Source organism: Arvicanthis niloticus, chromosome 3 (assembly GCF_011762505.2).
Source record: "Arvicanthis niloticus isolate mArvNil1 chromosome 3, mArvNil1.pat.X, whole genome shotgun sequence".
Classification (NCBI taxonomy): Eukaryota; Metazoa; Chordata; class Mammalia; order Rodentia; family Muridae; genus Arvicanthis; species Arvicanthis niloticus.
In genome coordinates this window covers 119,614,493-119,630,538 of record NC_047660.1, presented here as the reverse complement: position 1 = coordinate 119,630,538, position 16,046 = coordinate 119,614,493, and the positions used below count along the sequence as shown (strand labels likewise).

Below are 16,046 nucleotides of genomic sequence, written 5' to 3'. Positions count from 1 at the left end.
GAAGATGCCCATGAATTAATATGCGAAGAAGGTCCATGAATTAAAAACTGCCTGGTGGTGGTGGCACATGCCTTTCATTCCTTGGGAGTAAGAGGCAGGAGCATCTTTTCAAGTTTGAGGCTAGCCTAGTCTATAGAGTGAGTTCTAGAACAATCAGGACTACACAGAAAAACACCGTAAAAAAAATTATCTGCCTTTGAAGTGACTTTTTTTGTTATTAACTGCCCCCCATGCCTGATTAAGTATAATTCCTTATATTCACTTACTGAGAAGCTTAGTAAATTTTAGAATATATTAAAAACAACCTGGGTCCAAATTTTTTGTTCCTTTTCTAGGAAGTTCCCTTTACTTTCTAAATGTCATTTCATCTCTTGATATAGAGTTTTTTTTCCTCTTGCCCTTTGCTTTGGGGCATTTAAATAGCAAAGGATGAATTTTGTACGTATTTAAACTATGTTTGTCTTGTAGGGAAAAATGTAATATATCAAACACTACATACAACTGTTTCTTCAGATTTCCTTAAAATTGTATTTCCCAATATACAGAAAGAAAGGAAAAATTATAGAGAATATATATATTTAACTTTTTATTAGAAACCCTAGAACGTTCTCACAGAGACTGGGGATGGACTTCAGTAATAGAGTGATTGCCTAGCATACACAGCCCGGGTTCAGTCCTCATCACCACTGTTAATCCCAGACCTCAGAAGGTCTGAAGATTTCACATTCAGGATCATTCTTTGCTGCATTGTAACTGGAAGAATAGCTTGGGACACATGGGACTCTTTCCTTTTTTATTTGTTTATTTTATTTTATTTTTTAAAGAAAGTATGGTGCTCGCTTCGGCAGCACATATACTAAAATTGGAACGATACAGAGAAGGTTAGCGTGGCCCCCGAGCAAGGATGCTACGCAAATTCGTGAAGCGTTCCATGTTTTTTTTTTTTTTTTTAAAAGAAAGTATTACATACTTTTTCTTTAAACTTAAAAAAGCTTCATTAAAAAAAGAAAGACTGAAGACTATTCTTTGGGTTTTGTAAGTGAAACCTGCTCGCACTGATTGGGTGCTCTTCAGCAATTTCTTACAAAATGACCATTTCCTGCTTTTTATTTTTTTTTCCAAGCAATTAGTGCATAATGTATTCATCAAACTTAAGAGATTGCCCAGACAGAATCTCTCTCTTGCTGCAGCAGATAATTGATCAGTCTGAAGGCAGCAGGATAACAAAGGGTGGGTGAACAGCTCGGTTTGTTGTGCTGATATTCTTCAGGAGAAATGAACTCCTGTATAGAATCGTGTGGTTCAAAACGGACCCCTTTGTCAGGGTGTTATCTTACGGTTGAAATATCTTACTTTGGGGAGAAAGAAGCAACATAGTGTAGCTTCCCCATGACACCGGGACACCCTTACCTTGCTCATAGCACTAGATTTCAGTTGATGTACATTTTCTTTTAGGATTAAAAATCAACACAAAACGTTATCGATGATAACCACAGTGGGGTGGGGTTGTTGGTTGGTGGATTTCATAACTAACACATGGAACTCTCTTGGTTCGATCCTACAAAAGTGACTAAAGCCACAAATTAGTCAGGAATATGGCTCAATGGTAGCACTCTTGTATATACCCAGTACAGGAGAAAGAAACAAAAAAGCCATGTGGACAAATTAGCCACAGATAATTTGATCAGAGCCATTGATCATTAAATTAGCTGGAATTGGACATTTTAACAAGTCATGTGCTAGTCAACTGAATTATTCCATAATACACCCTAATGAAAGAACTGATTATGGCCATAAGAATAATGTCAGACCTCTGGTCTTGCTGTCAGCTAGGGCACTTGTATAATTTTTACAGCAAATACATAATGGTATATTCATATGCTTTATCTCCAGATCACAGTGTGCAGAATAGTGATAACCATTGTATTTAGTTTGATATTTATGCTAGTTTTAGGGGCGGGGGGGGGAAGGGTATAGTTATATCTACAAATAAGAAAACAGAAATACAAAGATACTATTTATAAATAGAAGAAATTAGGAAACTGGGGGGAAGTGGAAATAGATAAAAACTATAGTAATAGGTTGATCGCAGCGTCAGACCCTACGAGTGTAATACGAACTAGTCTCTGCTGGCTGTTCAGAGAAAGCCCATGTCTGAGGGGACAATTTCTCTAAAAGGGTTTAATTCAAGAGTCAGGCAGGCAGGGGAGGGGGTGGGGGAGCTCAGGACTAAACCCGCCTCCTGGAGATAGGGTCTAATCGGTGGTCTGAGGTGTGGGGAAAGGTGATTGGAGGGAAGGAAAGCTGAAGTAATTGGTGGTCCGTGCCTGCGGTGGTCTGTGTGTGCGTAGGCAAACTTCAGGGCTCTTCATAGGTCGCCTGTTCAGAAAATGGCTGCATTAGCATGACCTGAGGGTGGGTTTTGGGTCCTCTGACGTCAAAAGGACGCTCATGCCCATTAGACATTTTCTGCTGCTCCTGGGTAAGGGGAGGGGGTGTGCGGTTTCAACCGGTTTGAGCCAGACAAGGCTTCTTCCTCAAAATTCTTTAAAAAAAAAAAAAAAAAAGGGGTAAAAAAAAAAAAAAACTTAAAACAATCGTTGCCAAGGTGACCAAGCATCAGAGGCCCCTTTTCCCCCCTCTCTCTCTGTAAGGCTAGCAGGGGTCCATTCAGGTTTTCGCTTGCTGAATTTCAAAAGAAAGGACGTGCTCTTTGATTTTTAAATTTCAATTTGTAAAAGAGAAAGGCTCTAGCCTCTACAAGAGAAAACATTGCTAATTTCATTATGGGGATTTAGTTACTATAGGAAAAGCCACTTTTCTTTTCATATTCAGAATATTCCGTTTCACTCCTAGCACCAGATTAAGGATTTTTTTTTATAACCAAGAGTTTTCCAATTCTCTTCAGATATTGGTTGTAGTACAAAAATTAACTGGATTCTTGCCCTGCCAACCTGGGGAGCCCAGAGCTCTACAGATTCTGGGCTCAGTTCCCCAAGACTGCAATATTCCCAACCCCCACTTCAGACGCCAGCTACAGTGGTTACCTGTGCATGTGACCGGGTTATAAATCAGAGGTTTCCATGACTACCCCTCAGGTTCTATGGTTTACTAAAATCGCTTGGAGTAATCAGAAAACAGTTTACTTATAAGATTATAGGTTTATTACAGAGGATGGAAGTTAGAAACAGAAGGCTGGAGGAGCAGCTTGCGGAGGTAGTGGAAGGAGCGTCCAGCCACTTTTCACCTGTTCCCAGCCTCGAAGTTCTGTGTGTACACGACCACTAAACTCTTGGCCCTGAGTAATGAAGCCACCCTCCAGCCCCTCACCCTCCCCTGCCGTGGGGGATTGGTGTTTAGAGACTGTGGACCAGATTGTCTTTAGTGCAGGAGTGTTTTCTTCTATCGGGAGTGAAGGAGAGGTTGAGCCTAGAGGCTCGAGAGCGGCTCGGTTCGGGCAGAGTAGGTGGTTTTGGCGGCGGGAAACCCGGGTTCTGGGCGTGAGTGTCGGAAGTGGCCGCGGTCGCATCGGGGGCCGTGAGGCGTGTGGAGTGGTCGGGGAAGGAAGCGAGCCCTCTGGAGAGACCCGATCGGGCTTGGAGCCGGTGTCCCGAACCGAGCGGGCCACGCGCGGGGTTCAAACCAGCTGGTTTTCGTTAGCCCGCCGAGCCCGACGCCCGAGCCGGGAGTCACGGTGTCACCCGCCTCGTGCACATCAGCCTCGTATTCGTCGGACTTCATTAAAGCACGGCCCCCAGGTCTCTCCACATAGCAACACGCACTTTCAAAGCGATTAATACTGGAAATGGGTTCGTAAAGGCAGAACCCTCATTCTCCAGGTGCTAATGGAAGGACAGAATAAGCCATTAGCTAATACGACATGTCTCTTTAATGCTGATTCGTCAAATCCATCTTAGGGAGATAATTCAGGGCCTGTAATTGTTGTCTAAGCGCATTATCTGCAAGGAAACCCTGTGGGAGAGAATGTGTACCGTCCTGAATTTCAGTGCTGGTGTTCTGATACAAGAGAAAACGGGAAATTCTTAACACTGTCGTCTGTCCCATTTTTGAAGTTAGAAAGTTAGAGCAGATGGGCTTTTCTTCCAGTTCTGGGGCATTCAACCCAGATCACTTTCCCACCACTGAGCTACATTCTCAACCGCCATAGAATTCGATTTTCTGAGGAATAATTGAATAACCTTTCTGGTTTTCTCTTCAAAACATTATTGCTGTTGTAATGCGGTGCTGGGAACGGAAAGCGGGGCTTTTTGCTTGTTTGGGGGAAACTTCCACTTAGCTACACAGCCTGATTTTGCTTTTGCTTGCCTTTAAGTTTTTGTTTTTTTGTTTTTTTTAAACTCCACTTTTAAAAAATTTTAAATGCAAGCAAAAGCAAAATGTCTTCAGCTCAATGTACCCATGACAGCTACCATTTTGACTGTCTTTTAGTGGTTTCAAGGATGAACTTAAAATTGCCATCTCCTCTGCTTTGCACAAGAAATTTTAGTGACTAAATTCAGTATGGTAAATTCAAGGTTTCTGAGAAGCAGGCTTTGGGGCTTACAATGGTTTGTCTGTCTTATATGGTTCTAGAGGAAAATTTATGAGAAACAAACAAACAAACACAGGGGGAAAAAAGAGCCCTTAAAAAGAAGTTGTATTATATCAAGTAATTTGTTATTAAATTTCTGCCAAATCCCTTGTCAGTAAATGTGGCAATAAAGAAACGCAAGGTATGTCATCTTACAAGTGTAAGAATTTTCTGGTAGCTTTTTGAACTTTGGATGAGGATTTGTGTTTGTTTTTGGCTTTTGAGTTACCTAAACTATAGGGACTGTGTGGGACAGTGCTGAAATGTGCCTGCTCTTATCCTCCATATGAAAGGAAGAGCATACGGAGCTGAAAAGATAGCTCAGTGGATGCTTGCACACGTGTGAGGACCTGGGTCAGATGGGGAAGCATACTTGTTACCCCAGTGCTGAGAGGCAGGCAGGGACAAGAGGAATCCCAAGGCTTTCTGGTCATCCAGTCTCTCTCTCTCTCTCTCTCTCTCTCTCTCTCTCTCTCTCTCTCTCTCTCTCTCACACACACACACACACACACACACACACACACACACGGGGATGGGGGAGAGACAGACACACTAGGGAGAAAAAGCTATTAAATAAAAGCAATTATTTTCGTGTCTGTGTGTCTTACTGTACCTGGTTAAACCAAGTCTGGAGGACATGATTAGAAGTGTGCTGATTGGGACCAGACACAGATGATGGTCCTTTGTCTGCTCTGGATTTAGTAATTGCTCCTGGGCAGCAGCCGCTGGCTGAGAGAGCATTATGAGCGCGCGCATCAGTGGTGTAAGCAGGCTTGTGCCCATGCGGCAGGTTTGGTTTTACGATTCTGGATATTGCTGCTACTACTACTACTACTTCTTCTTCTTCTTCTTCTTCTTCTTCTTCTTCTTCTTCTTCTTCTTCTTCTTCTTCTTCTTCTTCTTCTTCTTCTTCTTCTTCTTCTTCTTTTCTGTCTGAACTTCAAACTAGGGAGCGGGGGTGGGGGAATCCTAGTCCTGCAGGATTCACTAAAGGCTTGTACTCATGAAGTGTTTGTTTTATAGAAACTAGTTCTGATGTTTTAGAACCAGACCATGGGTGTTCTGAAACGGAAAAAGACAGGCAGATCCAGTGGTTGCTTGCACAAAATGCAATTTGCTGGGGACTTAGAAACAAAGGCAAGCGCTTTTCTTTGTAAACTTTAGACATTTTTAAACAACCTTTAATTACAGTGAGCATATACATATCTTTAAAGTTTAGTTTTTATGAACCTTTTAACAACATACTTTAACATTTATCTTTATATGTGTAACTTATAATCTTAAGGTGGGGGGAGCTTTTAGTCAGAAGAGCTTGGTATGATTGGCAGTAAAACAGATAGCTCACAACAAGAGGGAGGGGTTAAACCAGACAAAGGTTAGCTGAGACTAACCTGAATGTACACAGTCTTTTTCAAAAAGTAATATCATGTCCAGTATCAGTTAAACAGTTTGAAAGTTAGGTGTTGTAGTATAGACCTGAAATACAAAAAACTAGGAAGGCTGAAACAGGAGGCTTGGTCATTTGAGACCAGTGTAGACCACACAACAAGACTTTACCAGTCTTAAAAGGCAAAACAGGACAACAACAAAAACCACGACAAAACAAAAGTGCAAAAAAGCCAGCAAGATGGTTTCACCACCTGTTTGATCTCCTGAACCCACATGTGGAAGGAAGGTTACCATTTCTACAAGCAGAAGTGCACTCGTGAGATAGGATTGGGCAGGCACAGAAGTGTACACACGCATGGGCACACACATGTACATGTGCACGCGCACATGCACATACGCACACTGCACGAACTCAATGAATAAACATAGTGGGATAAGATGGCAACCACCTTTAATCCCAGCACTTGGGAGATAAGGGCGGGCAGATCTCTGTGAGTTCAACACCATCCTGGTCTACAGAGTGAGTTCCTGGCTAGACAGGGACTGTTTGAAAAATACATAAATATACAAAAATACATACGTACATAAAAATTTAAAAATAAGTAAATGTTAAACAAAATAAAGCAAAAGCCATTGAACTTCTAAATAGTCCAGGCATTAATGGTACACCATGCAGAGCTGTCTTCACAACTCTGACCTGTGGGACTAGGAATTCGTGCCAGGGTTGAATAAAACAAGAGATTAAGACCAAAATGCCTGAAGTTGCTATAAGCTTGATGCCTACAGCGAAGGTCCCTGGTGCAGTGTACGCACTGCAGCTCACAAAATATTTGTACCACAGCACTCTTGCCAGCACATAGTGAGTGTTAAGCTAGCACTGCCAGACGTGGTGCTGCGAAGAGTTCTGAAGGGAGGAAACTGGGAAATAACAATTACTGCTGTAAGCCTTTGTGCTGTAAGCCTAGTTTGCAGTTACATAGCCGAGAGATCTCAGAGGTGATTTTGCCTTCTCTGTTCATTCACCAGATTCTTGTATCCGCTCAGAAAACTGGAGAAAACGGTTTGCTTATTGAATTAGTTTAGTATGATAGATAGAGCTAAAGCATGGAATTTGGGAATAGACAGCTGTAAGTGAGGCACAGGGTGAGCTGCGTGGAAGAGAACCAGGGCTCCTATGTCCCCTCCGCAGAGGAGGTTAGGATCTGCTGTGATTAGTGATCTAGGGTTACCTGTCAATCTTTTACCCTTGTAAACTTTTTTTGATAACTGGGCTAGGTATTCTGGTACACTGCTTTGTTGATTGCCAGGCACAGCAACGAAGCCTGCATTGATCAGAGTCCCCTCAAACACTTTGGGGACCCATAGATCTCCAACTCTTTGGGGGAATGATATGACCCAACTGTGTGTTTTGGGACACTAAACATCACAGTCAATTTGACTTGGAACTCTCCAATTATCCTATACCCTAGTGTTCTCATCGTGGACTAGTTTGGGGTACCGTGCACTACAGTTTTGTCTTGAACTGTGCTTGTGGCACCAAGTCAGCATGGTTGTGTACTGCACCCCCAGTGACAGTTTTTATATCTCTGTCAGGACTCAGCTCAAGAACTCTGCTCCCCAGTTTCCCCTGTTTGGTGTTTGCAATGCCAACAACAACAACAACAACAACAAAAAAAAAAAAAAAAAAAAAAAAAAAAAAAAAAAACGAGAGAAGATACTCACATAGTGGCCATCAGCAGGAAGCGTGCTCCGACTAGCGGTGTCCTCTTGGTTAGAGCTGTTGTCCACGGCATCAGGTACTAAGCAGCAGGCAGATAAATCACCATGTAGTGGGGTCCAAACCACCCCATTACCGAGCCAATCTAATCACGTCCCCCAGACTCAGCTGAGTTATGATAAAATACGAAAGTAGCTTTGAGAGAGAAAGACCACCGTCTTCAAGATATGGTTGTAAGGATGCAATCGGTTCAGTCCCACAAGATCACACAGAGTGCCCTAGAGTTTAGGAAGAGCAGGCGCTCAGCAGGAACTCTCTAGAAACTTCATTGTACGTCCTGTGGTCTAAAAGGGCAAAACGAGGTAATAAGCATTTAGGGTTGCCGTCCGGCTTTTTTTCTGTCAAGATTTTAAAGCAGGGTAGTGCACACCATTAACGTCGAAGTTACCGTGCTTGCTTCTTTCAAGGATATAGTTCGTAGTGTGAGTCTTAGTCACACTGTGTGGCAGATGCTGAGAACTATCTTTTATAAATCTGAACCTCTGTGACCCATGAACCCTGGAGCTCCCTTCCCATCCCCCAGTCCTTGGAAACCTTTTTCTGTCTATGAGTGGCCCTCCGATCTTTCAGTCCTTCCCAGGCATCTTGTCCTGCCGGCAGCTGTGTCTGTGCTTTTGTGAGGTTCTTTGTTTGCAGGACCTGCCACACAGATTTCTGTAGTGGCTGCCTCGCTTACTGTCAGTGTGCTTTGGGCTTAGCTCTTCACTAGCCGGTACTACTTTCTGCTCCTGTTTTCCTGCGCAGTTGAGATTTCCTTTGGTTGTGTTCCTTTGTTCACATTTTTAATTTGTACACACAACACACCCCGTGTGTGGGGTTTTCTGCAGTGTATTTTTTGTTTGTTTGTTTTTCTTTTTTGCTTTGTTTTGCTGCAGCTCGGTCTCACTTCAGCTCATGATTTTCTTGAAAACCTTCTGTCCTCTTGCCTTGGCTGCCCGGGTGACAGCCATGTGAAACCTGGCCGGAGCTTCAGTTTGTCCCCAGCTCTTTCAGTACTTCAGTGAAGGTTTAGTTAAATGTGTGTGTGTGTGGGGGGGTTCTTTTTTTTCCACCTTTACCTGAGTGTTTTGGGCATCAAACTTAGATTGTCAGGCTTCTATCAATTGCTATTACCTACTCTGCCATCTTTCTTGCCCCTCACAGAAAATTGAACAGCTATATAGTCATTATTTCTTTTTAAATTTTTAGATTTTTATTTTATCTTGGAGATTATTGTGGGAATGCTTTTCCTGAATGTATGTATATGTGTGTGTACGTATGTTATGTGCACCACGTCCCTGCCTGGTGCCCACAGATCCCCTAGATTTAGAGTTTGGAAGTCTATCTGGCTGTGGTGGGTGCACCCCTTTAGTCCTAGCACTCCAGAGGTAGAGACAGGCAGATCTTAGATCTTGATGCTAGCATGGTTTACAGAGCAAGTTCCAGGACAGACTGAGAAACCCTGTGTTGTCTCACAAAAACAAAAACAAACAATCAAAAACCCAAAACACCCCACAACAAAACAAAAAGGATGGTTGTGAACTACCATTTGGGTATTGGGGATTGAACCTGGGTCCTCTCCAAGAGCAGTCAGTATGCTTTTAACACCACCACCATCTCTCCAGTCATATTTTTTTAAAAAAGAATTATTTATTTTATATATAGATTATGCTGTCGCTGTCTTGAGACACACTAGAAGAGGGCATCAGATCCTATTACAGTTAGTTGTAAACCACCACGTGGTTGCTGGGAATTAAACTCAGAACCTTTGGAAGAGCAATCAGAGCTCTTAACCGCTGAGACGTCTTTCTAGTCCCCCATATTCTTTTATGAACAGATTCCAGTGACTTTCTAGTCTAAAAGTTGGAGGCACAATTAGGATCTTCAAATGTCAATAAGCCTTTAATTCACAATTCAATACTACTGTCATATATACACGACATGCTCAGGTTTTCAGTACATAGCATGTTAACACAAACTTGTCAGGAAACCTGGACACTCATGGCCAATGATGTGACAGAACACTTAACAGTAAAGCAGAGGAGACCCAGGAGCAGGAGCAGCTTTCCTCAGGAAATAGCTCATCAAACTGTACAAGAAGGGGTGCGATTTAAAATGTTCAATGCATTTCAATTGCAGAATTGTGAGTCCAAATTGACATTTAGTACACTTTTGTTTTGTAAATACATATTCTTTCACATTTGGTTTTGAGGTTGCCTGACCAACGTATTTTTTTGTTTTGTTTTGTTTTAGACTTTTACCCATCAGAAGCTTCAATCTTCTTCGTTATTTTTTCTTCAGTCAGGAGGGAACAAAGAATAGGTGCAGACTTGGTGTCCGAACCAGAGGCTTTTTTTTTTCCCTTGAAAGCCCCCAACTACAAGATAGTCTACCTTCCTCCCCCTTGCAGGTGTGGTGCTGGGGATCAATAATAGGCTTTGCGAATAATAAACTAGTGCCGACCACCCGACCACCCCACAGTAGTAGCCCAGCAGCCTCTTTTGTTTTTGTGTTTATTTTTTTCCAGACAAGGTTTCTCTGTATAGACCCGGCTGTCCAGGAGCCACTTGTTTTTTTTCCCCTCAAGAAAAGTCTTTGGAACGGCTTATTTCTAGGCAGCTAAAGTATATTTCCCCTCACATTGGACATTTGCCAAGCTCCTGATAGTATCAAATATTCCCCGCTGTGAGCCGCAGCCTCCATTTCGAGTTCTGACTGTCCTTGTTCCTAACCAGCTGCCTCCTGCTCTAAGGTCTCCTCATTAGGGTCAGAGGGACAAAGAGAGAGAAGGGCCCAGATAGACACCACAATCTTCATACTTATTGTTCCATGGTGATGCCATTCATTGCTGGTTGTGAGCTTATTCCCCACAGAGAACATAGGCTAGGGACGGTCCTGCAGTAACTCCTCACTCTGTGGGTTCAGGGACTTGCTCCCCGCTCCCTCGCTACGGGAATTAATTTCCTGTATACCTCAGCCCTTGACCTGACGACAATTAGATCCCACTTGGTCGGCTCTTTGTTGGGAAGAGGGGGGCCCTTGCCATCAGTCCTTCCTTTCTGTGGTCTCTCTGTTCCTGTCCAGACAGAGATGTCATTTTCCTCCCGTTAGGAGGATTCATGACACTGGCAACAGAATACTTGAGGGTGCACAGGGATGTGGCTGGGGCGCTGTGCTGTGCAGCATGAAAGAGCTTTAGAGCCTCAGCGACAGAGCCCCGAGTTTCCTAATGCAGTTTCTGGGCTTTCCTTTGTTCATGTGAGTGTAGAAGAGCTAATAGGAGGGTCAAAGTGTCTGCCTTTGACCCTCCTATTAGCTCAACGCTTTGACGCTCCTGCTTGCAGGTCTCTTTTTTACACTGTTATCCTGTCTTCCTCTGATTTCGTTACAGAAGGAAGAGGGACTCAGCTTTCAACTGACAAGATTTGGAGTAGTCATGGAGCTAGTCCATGAGCCTTTCTCTGGACACTTCTTTGGCCTGGCTTAATGATGGTTAGGTGTCAGAGTGGTGATCAGATGTTCTTCACAGGGGGAGCTTACTCGTGCAGATGAGCCTTGATTTATAATGAGGTGACACCTTGATAAACACATTGTAAGATGAACACATCTTAAATTGAAAACAGATTGAATACGCCTAAGCTACTGCACATTGTTGCTTAGCAACACACTGCACAGCAGAGTACCATTTTTTTCCTCTCCTGGTGATTACGTGGCTGACTGAGAGCTGTGGCTTGCTGCTCTGCCTGCTGTCTGAAGTGTTTGTTATATAGCTAATCCAGGAAAAGATGAAAATTTAAAATATGAAGCAGCACAGTCTCTGCTGAATGCACATCGCTCTCCCAACCTAAAGCCCCAATTCCGAGGCTTATCACCACATCTGTGGGTTTCTTATTACCAGACACCGGTGGTCACTGTCTGGTTTTTATCTAGTTTATTTCTAGGGAGACAGCTAATGTCTAGGAGAGCCCTAGTGGTAAGAGAGGGGGTGTGGGTCAAGTGAGAAGGGAGGAGGGTAGGAGAACAGTGCAGGAAACAACAGATCACCGGGATAATTACAAATCCCAGAGAACACGGGGCCTCCGAAGCCAATGCGAAGGGGAAAATGCCCAGACCAGAGGCACACACAGTGGGAGGAGAATGAGGAGAGCAGAGTAGGGGTCGGTGGATCTACAGGTTGAGGGGCACAGGGTGTTAGCCCAGCAGGGTTCCATGGGGAGTTCTACTTGGGGGATTAGGACTGGCAGCATGAGTGCCTTTGAGGTTCTGTGACAGAATGGGAGGTCTGCACTCTATAAGGGACTTGGGGGTCAGTTGGTAAGTCAGGTAGGTTGTATCCAGCTATCTCCTAGGAAGGTGGCATCAGGATGAGGCTGCTTAAGGCAGTGGACTCATCTGTCATCTTGAGGGGCTGGGACATCTGGCACAAAGGTTCAGCTGAGACTGGGTGAAAGTAACAGTCCATTTTTGTAGGATGGGATATAAAATCCACTACCAGCTTTCCTCACACAGCTCAGAGAATGGTAGAGAACCCCCAACCATATAAGTCAACTTCCTCCCTGTAATTTGATATGCCAGTATTTTCTCAAACAAAATAAAATCAAGGGCCCAGACAAAATGATTCAAGAGGTATCAGACCAAGCCTGATAACTTTTGTCTGATCTCCAGGTTCCAGATGATAGAAGGAAAAAACCATGGAATGAACCACACATATAATCGTGGATAAACACATAACCACATGCACACCACATAAACACGCGCGCACGCGCACGCGCACGCGAACGCGCGCGCGCGCACGCACGCACACACACACACACACACACACACACACACACCTACAGTGAGTCCCATGGTTAAACAGCAATCAGAGAGAAGCTTACATACAAGATTACCTGTTTATCTTGAAGGCAGCAAGTAATGCACACAGCGTTAAGCCAAGTTCAAAGGTGCCGCCACACCTTGACCGAGCTTGTATCTGTGACCTGGGAGCACTAAGGTTTTCTGGCCGGATGGACTATTGAAGCATTGGTCATCAAATAGTTCAGTCCTTAGTTTCAGCGTTCCCCCTGCTGTGTGAGGCATAGGCGGTTTATCGCATGAGGCCGAACACACCCGGAATACGGGAATTCCAGGCTAGCCTGGTCTAATCAGCTCCTTCCTCAAACCAAGACTGGCTTTAAAAGGTGCAACGAAGAGGAGGTAGGTTTGGAAAGCATACGAATTGGATATTGGATTGGGCCCTGGATTCCATCTCTAGCATTGGAAATAAAAGTTTCTAAGGAGTTTGACTCTCTCTCTCTCTCTTTCTCTCTCTCTCTCTCTCTCTCTCTCTCTCTCTCTCTCTCTCTCTCTCTCTCTCTCTGCTGGTGGTAGAAGACAAAGACCTACAGAGGTGGGGTCGGGTGTCTGAGAAAGCAAAAAAGCCATAAAGTGGCGCTTTGGACACAAAGAGGCAATATGGCCCTTGGGCAGCAACAAAGCAGTTGGGTTGGCATGGCCTAGCCGAGCACGGTGGGATACTGTCAGCTTGGATGCTATTAAACAGTAGCCTGGAACTCAGAGATCATTGTTGATAGAAAAAAGGCATTGGCTACCACCCTCGGTACTCCTCAGTGTTTTTTGTAAGTTGACCAGGTTTGGGATCCGGAGCCATGTGTGAGCAAATGCCAGATACTCATGTGTATGTGCATAGGTGCCCTGTGCAGGAGTGTGAACTTGTGGAAGTTAGATGACAAGTAGGGTAAAATGAATTTCCATAGGAGAATTCCTGAGAACTTGTCTTGCTAACATTTTCTGCAGGGGCTGAACTGAAAAGAGAGTTAGGTGGATCTTTCTGTATTCCGTTCAATACCTGCAATGATTTGATGCAGTGCTCAATGTGTTTTTGTCTGATTCTTTTAATTGCAGTGCCATAAAGCCTATGCCCTGTATTTAATTTTTCCTTAAAGTAGTACCTTCATGGTATGGTAACATCTGACCTCCTGATGTTTTGTTAGTTAATGCCCAAACACACACCTACAGACATGAACGAATCTCTGCACACTAGAAGCTTACGCTCTGGTTTGAGACCGTTTCCAACAGTTGTGGCCAGAGCCAAGGTGTTTGAGAATTCAGTTCTGAGCCAGTGTTCTTTCCGATGTTTTATTAGTTATGGCGACAGATGATGTACACAGGTCTGCATTGTCTGTCGATAATTTTAACTGCTTATCCGTCAATTTCGTTGGACTAGGTCTGAGCGTGTTTACCCAGTGGGTTTTCTGTTTCCCAAGTCTTCCGCAGAAGCCAGGCAAAGTTCTCTCGATCTCTGAAGACCCTCCTGAATGAAGGCGCATTTGGCTTGTTTGATCCAAATGGAAGATTTCAAGGTCCCTCCCATTGATGACTATATTTGCTGTGGATAAAAAGAAAAAAAAAACATGGAAAAATTGTCCATTCAACGACTCCATTAAGTTGTTCCTTAAACTTTTGTTTACTGTCGGTGTTTTGGAGAAATCCTTGGTGCAGATGTAAAATTCGTAGCAATATGAAGATTTAAATTTAGCGGGTTCGCTTCAAATACAGTGCCAATGATATGAAGGGCTTATTTGTCCTGTGGTGGTGGTGGCAGTGGCAGGGCTAGTAGTAGTGTGACAGCAGCTGTGTTCGCGTGTGTTGGCGGCTGTGTGTGCGCGTGCACGCGTGCATGTGAGTGTGTGTCTGCGTGTGTGTGTGTGTGTGTGTGTGTGTGTGTGTGTGTCTATTGTAAGTTTTGGTTTCTCTGGCATTGTTTCCAGGAGTAGTATACTTAGTGCTTGCCTTTACAAAATTATTTTAAATTGCAATTTGGGGGTCTCAGTCGTTAAGAGCACTGACTGCTCTTCCAGAGGACATGAGTTCCGATCCCAGAAACGAAACTGCAGCTCAGACCATCCATAATGAGGTCTGATTCTCTCTTATGGGGTGTCTGAAGACAGCTCCAGTGTACTTACATATAATAAATAAATAAACCTATGTTCTGATCTGGGCAAGAGGGGTCTAAGCAAGAGGGAAAAGCGAAGAAAAAACCTTGCATTTTTCCCCCTCGTGCATGTGCGTGTGCAAACACCCAAAGGCACATGCACACGCGCGCTCGCACAAACACACACACACAAATGCACACGCACAGGCATACACATACACACAGGTATATGTGCTTTCCAGCACTGTGTACTTACCAAAGTCACTCTAAGTTCTGGAGATGAGACTCAGATCATCAGTGCCTTTCCTTACCTTCTGAAATACATTGTTGGCTCATTTTACTCATAATAATAATAATAGCAATTATTAATTATTATTATTTTTAATGAACCTTGTTGTTTTCCAGACATGGTTTCTTGGCAGAGCACTGGTTGTCCTGGAACTCTCTTTGTACACCCAGCCCCCCTGGAACTCACAGAGACCCTCCTTCCTCTGCCTCTCTGTTCTAGGACTAAAGATGAGTGAATGCCATTATACTGGTTTACTTGCTCAGTTTAAGAATTACACATTTGCCTCTTGAGTGTTCATGAGTGCAGCATCCATGTCATGTCCAGAAAACAGCAGTTCCCGGCACTGATTGTCCCTAAGCTCTTTGACACCTTGTCAGAAGCAAGAATGGCTGTAAAGAAAAGCTGAGGGGCCTTTGGCAAAGCCAGGTTAGTGGCCATTGAAAGCACTGGGGAGTTCTTTGGGAGTCCAGGTAGAGGACTGCTTCTGTTTGACCTGCTCCTGGGGAGAAGCAGGGTTCTGTGTTGAGAACCCCTGCTGTGGACTGACATCTGTGTGTCTTTTGTAGACTAAGAAGGGTTGTGCAGTAGTTGACTGAAATATTTATTAATTATTTTATGTGTATTGGTGTTTGCGTGCATATGGGTCTGTATGAGGATCTCCTGGATCTGCAGTTTACAGTTGTGACCTGCCACTTGGGTGCTGGGAATATGAACCCAGAACCTCTGCAAGAGCAGCCAGTGTTCTTAGCCACTGAGACCTCTCTCCAGCCTGACTTACATCTTTGGTGCAATTAAAGCAGCATTTAAGGGGAAAGAGGAACCTAAAAAATCTGGACAAAGCTGCCATAAGTCTGAAACGAAGACGATTCATTTTCAGGGTAAAATCAATTTCCGTTGGAGAATTCCTGAGAATGTGTCTTGCTAACATTTTCTGCAGTGGCTGAACTGAAAAGAGAGTTAGGTGGATCTTTCTGTATTCCGTTCAATACCTGCAATGATTTGATGCAGTCCTCAATGTGTTTTTGTCTGATTCTTTTAATTGCAGTGCCATAAAGCTTCTCTCCTGTATTTAATTTTTCCTTAAAGT

The 16,046-nt window shown here is 43.7% G+C and overlaps 1 non-coding gene across 1 annotated transcript; it reads left to right on the top strand.

Moving 5' to 3' along the window:
• The first annotated feature begins 832 nt into the window (after positions 1–832).
• Positions 833–939, top strand: LOC117706488 (U6 spliceosomal RNA). The gene has a single exon (XR_004606572.1). It is a non-coding gene; the product is annotated as a U6 spliceosomal RNA (small nuclear RNA).
• Positions 940–16,046: the final 15,107 nt, after the last annotated feature.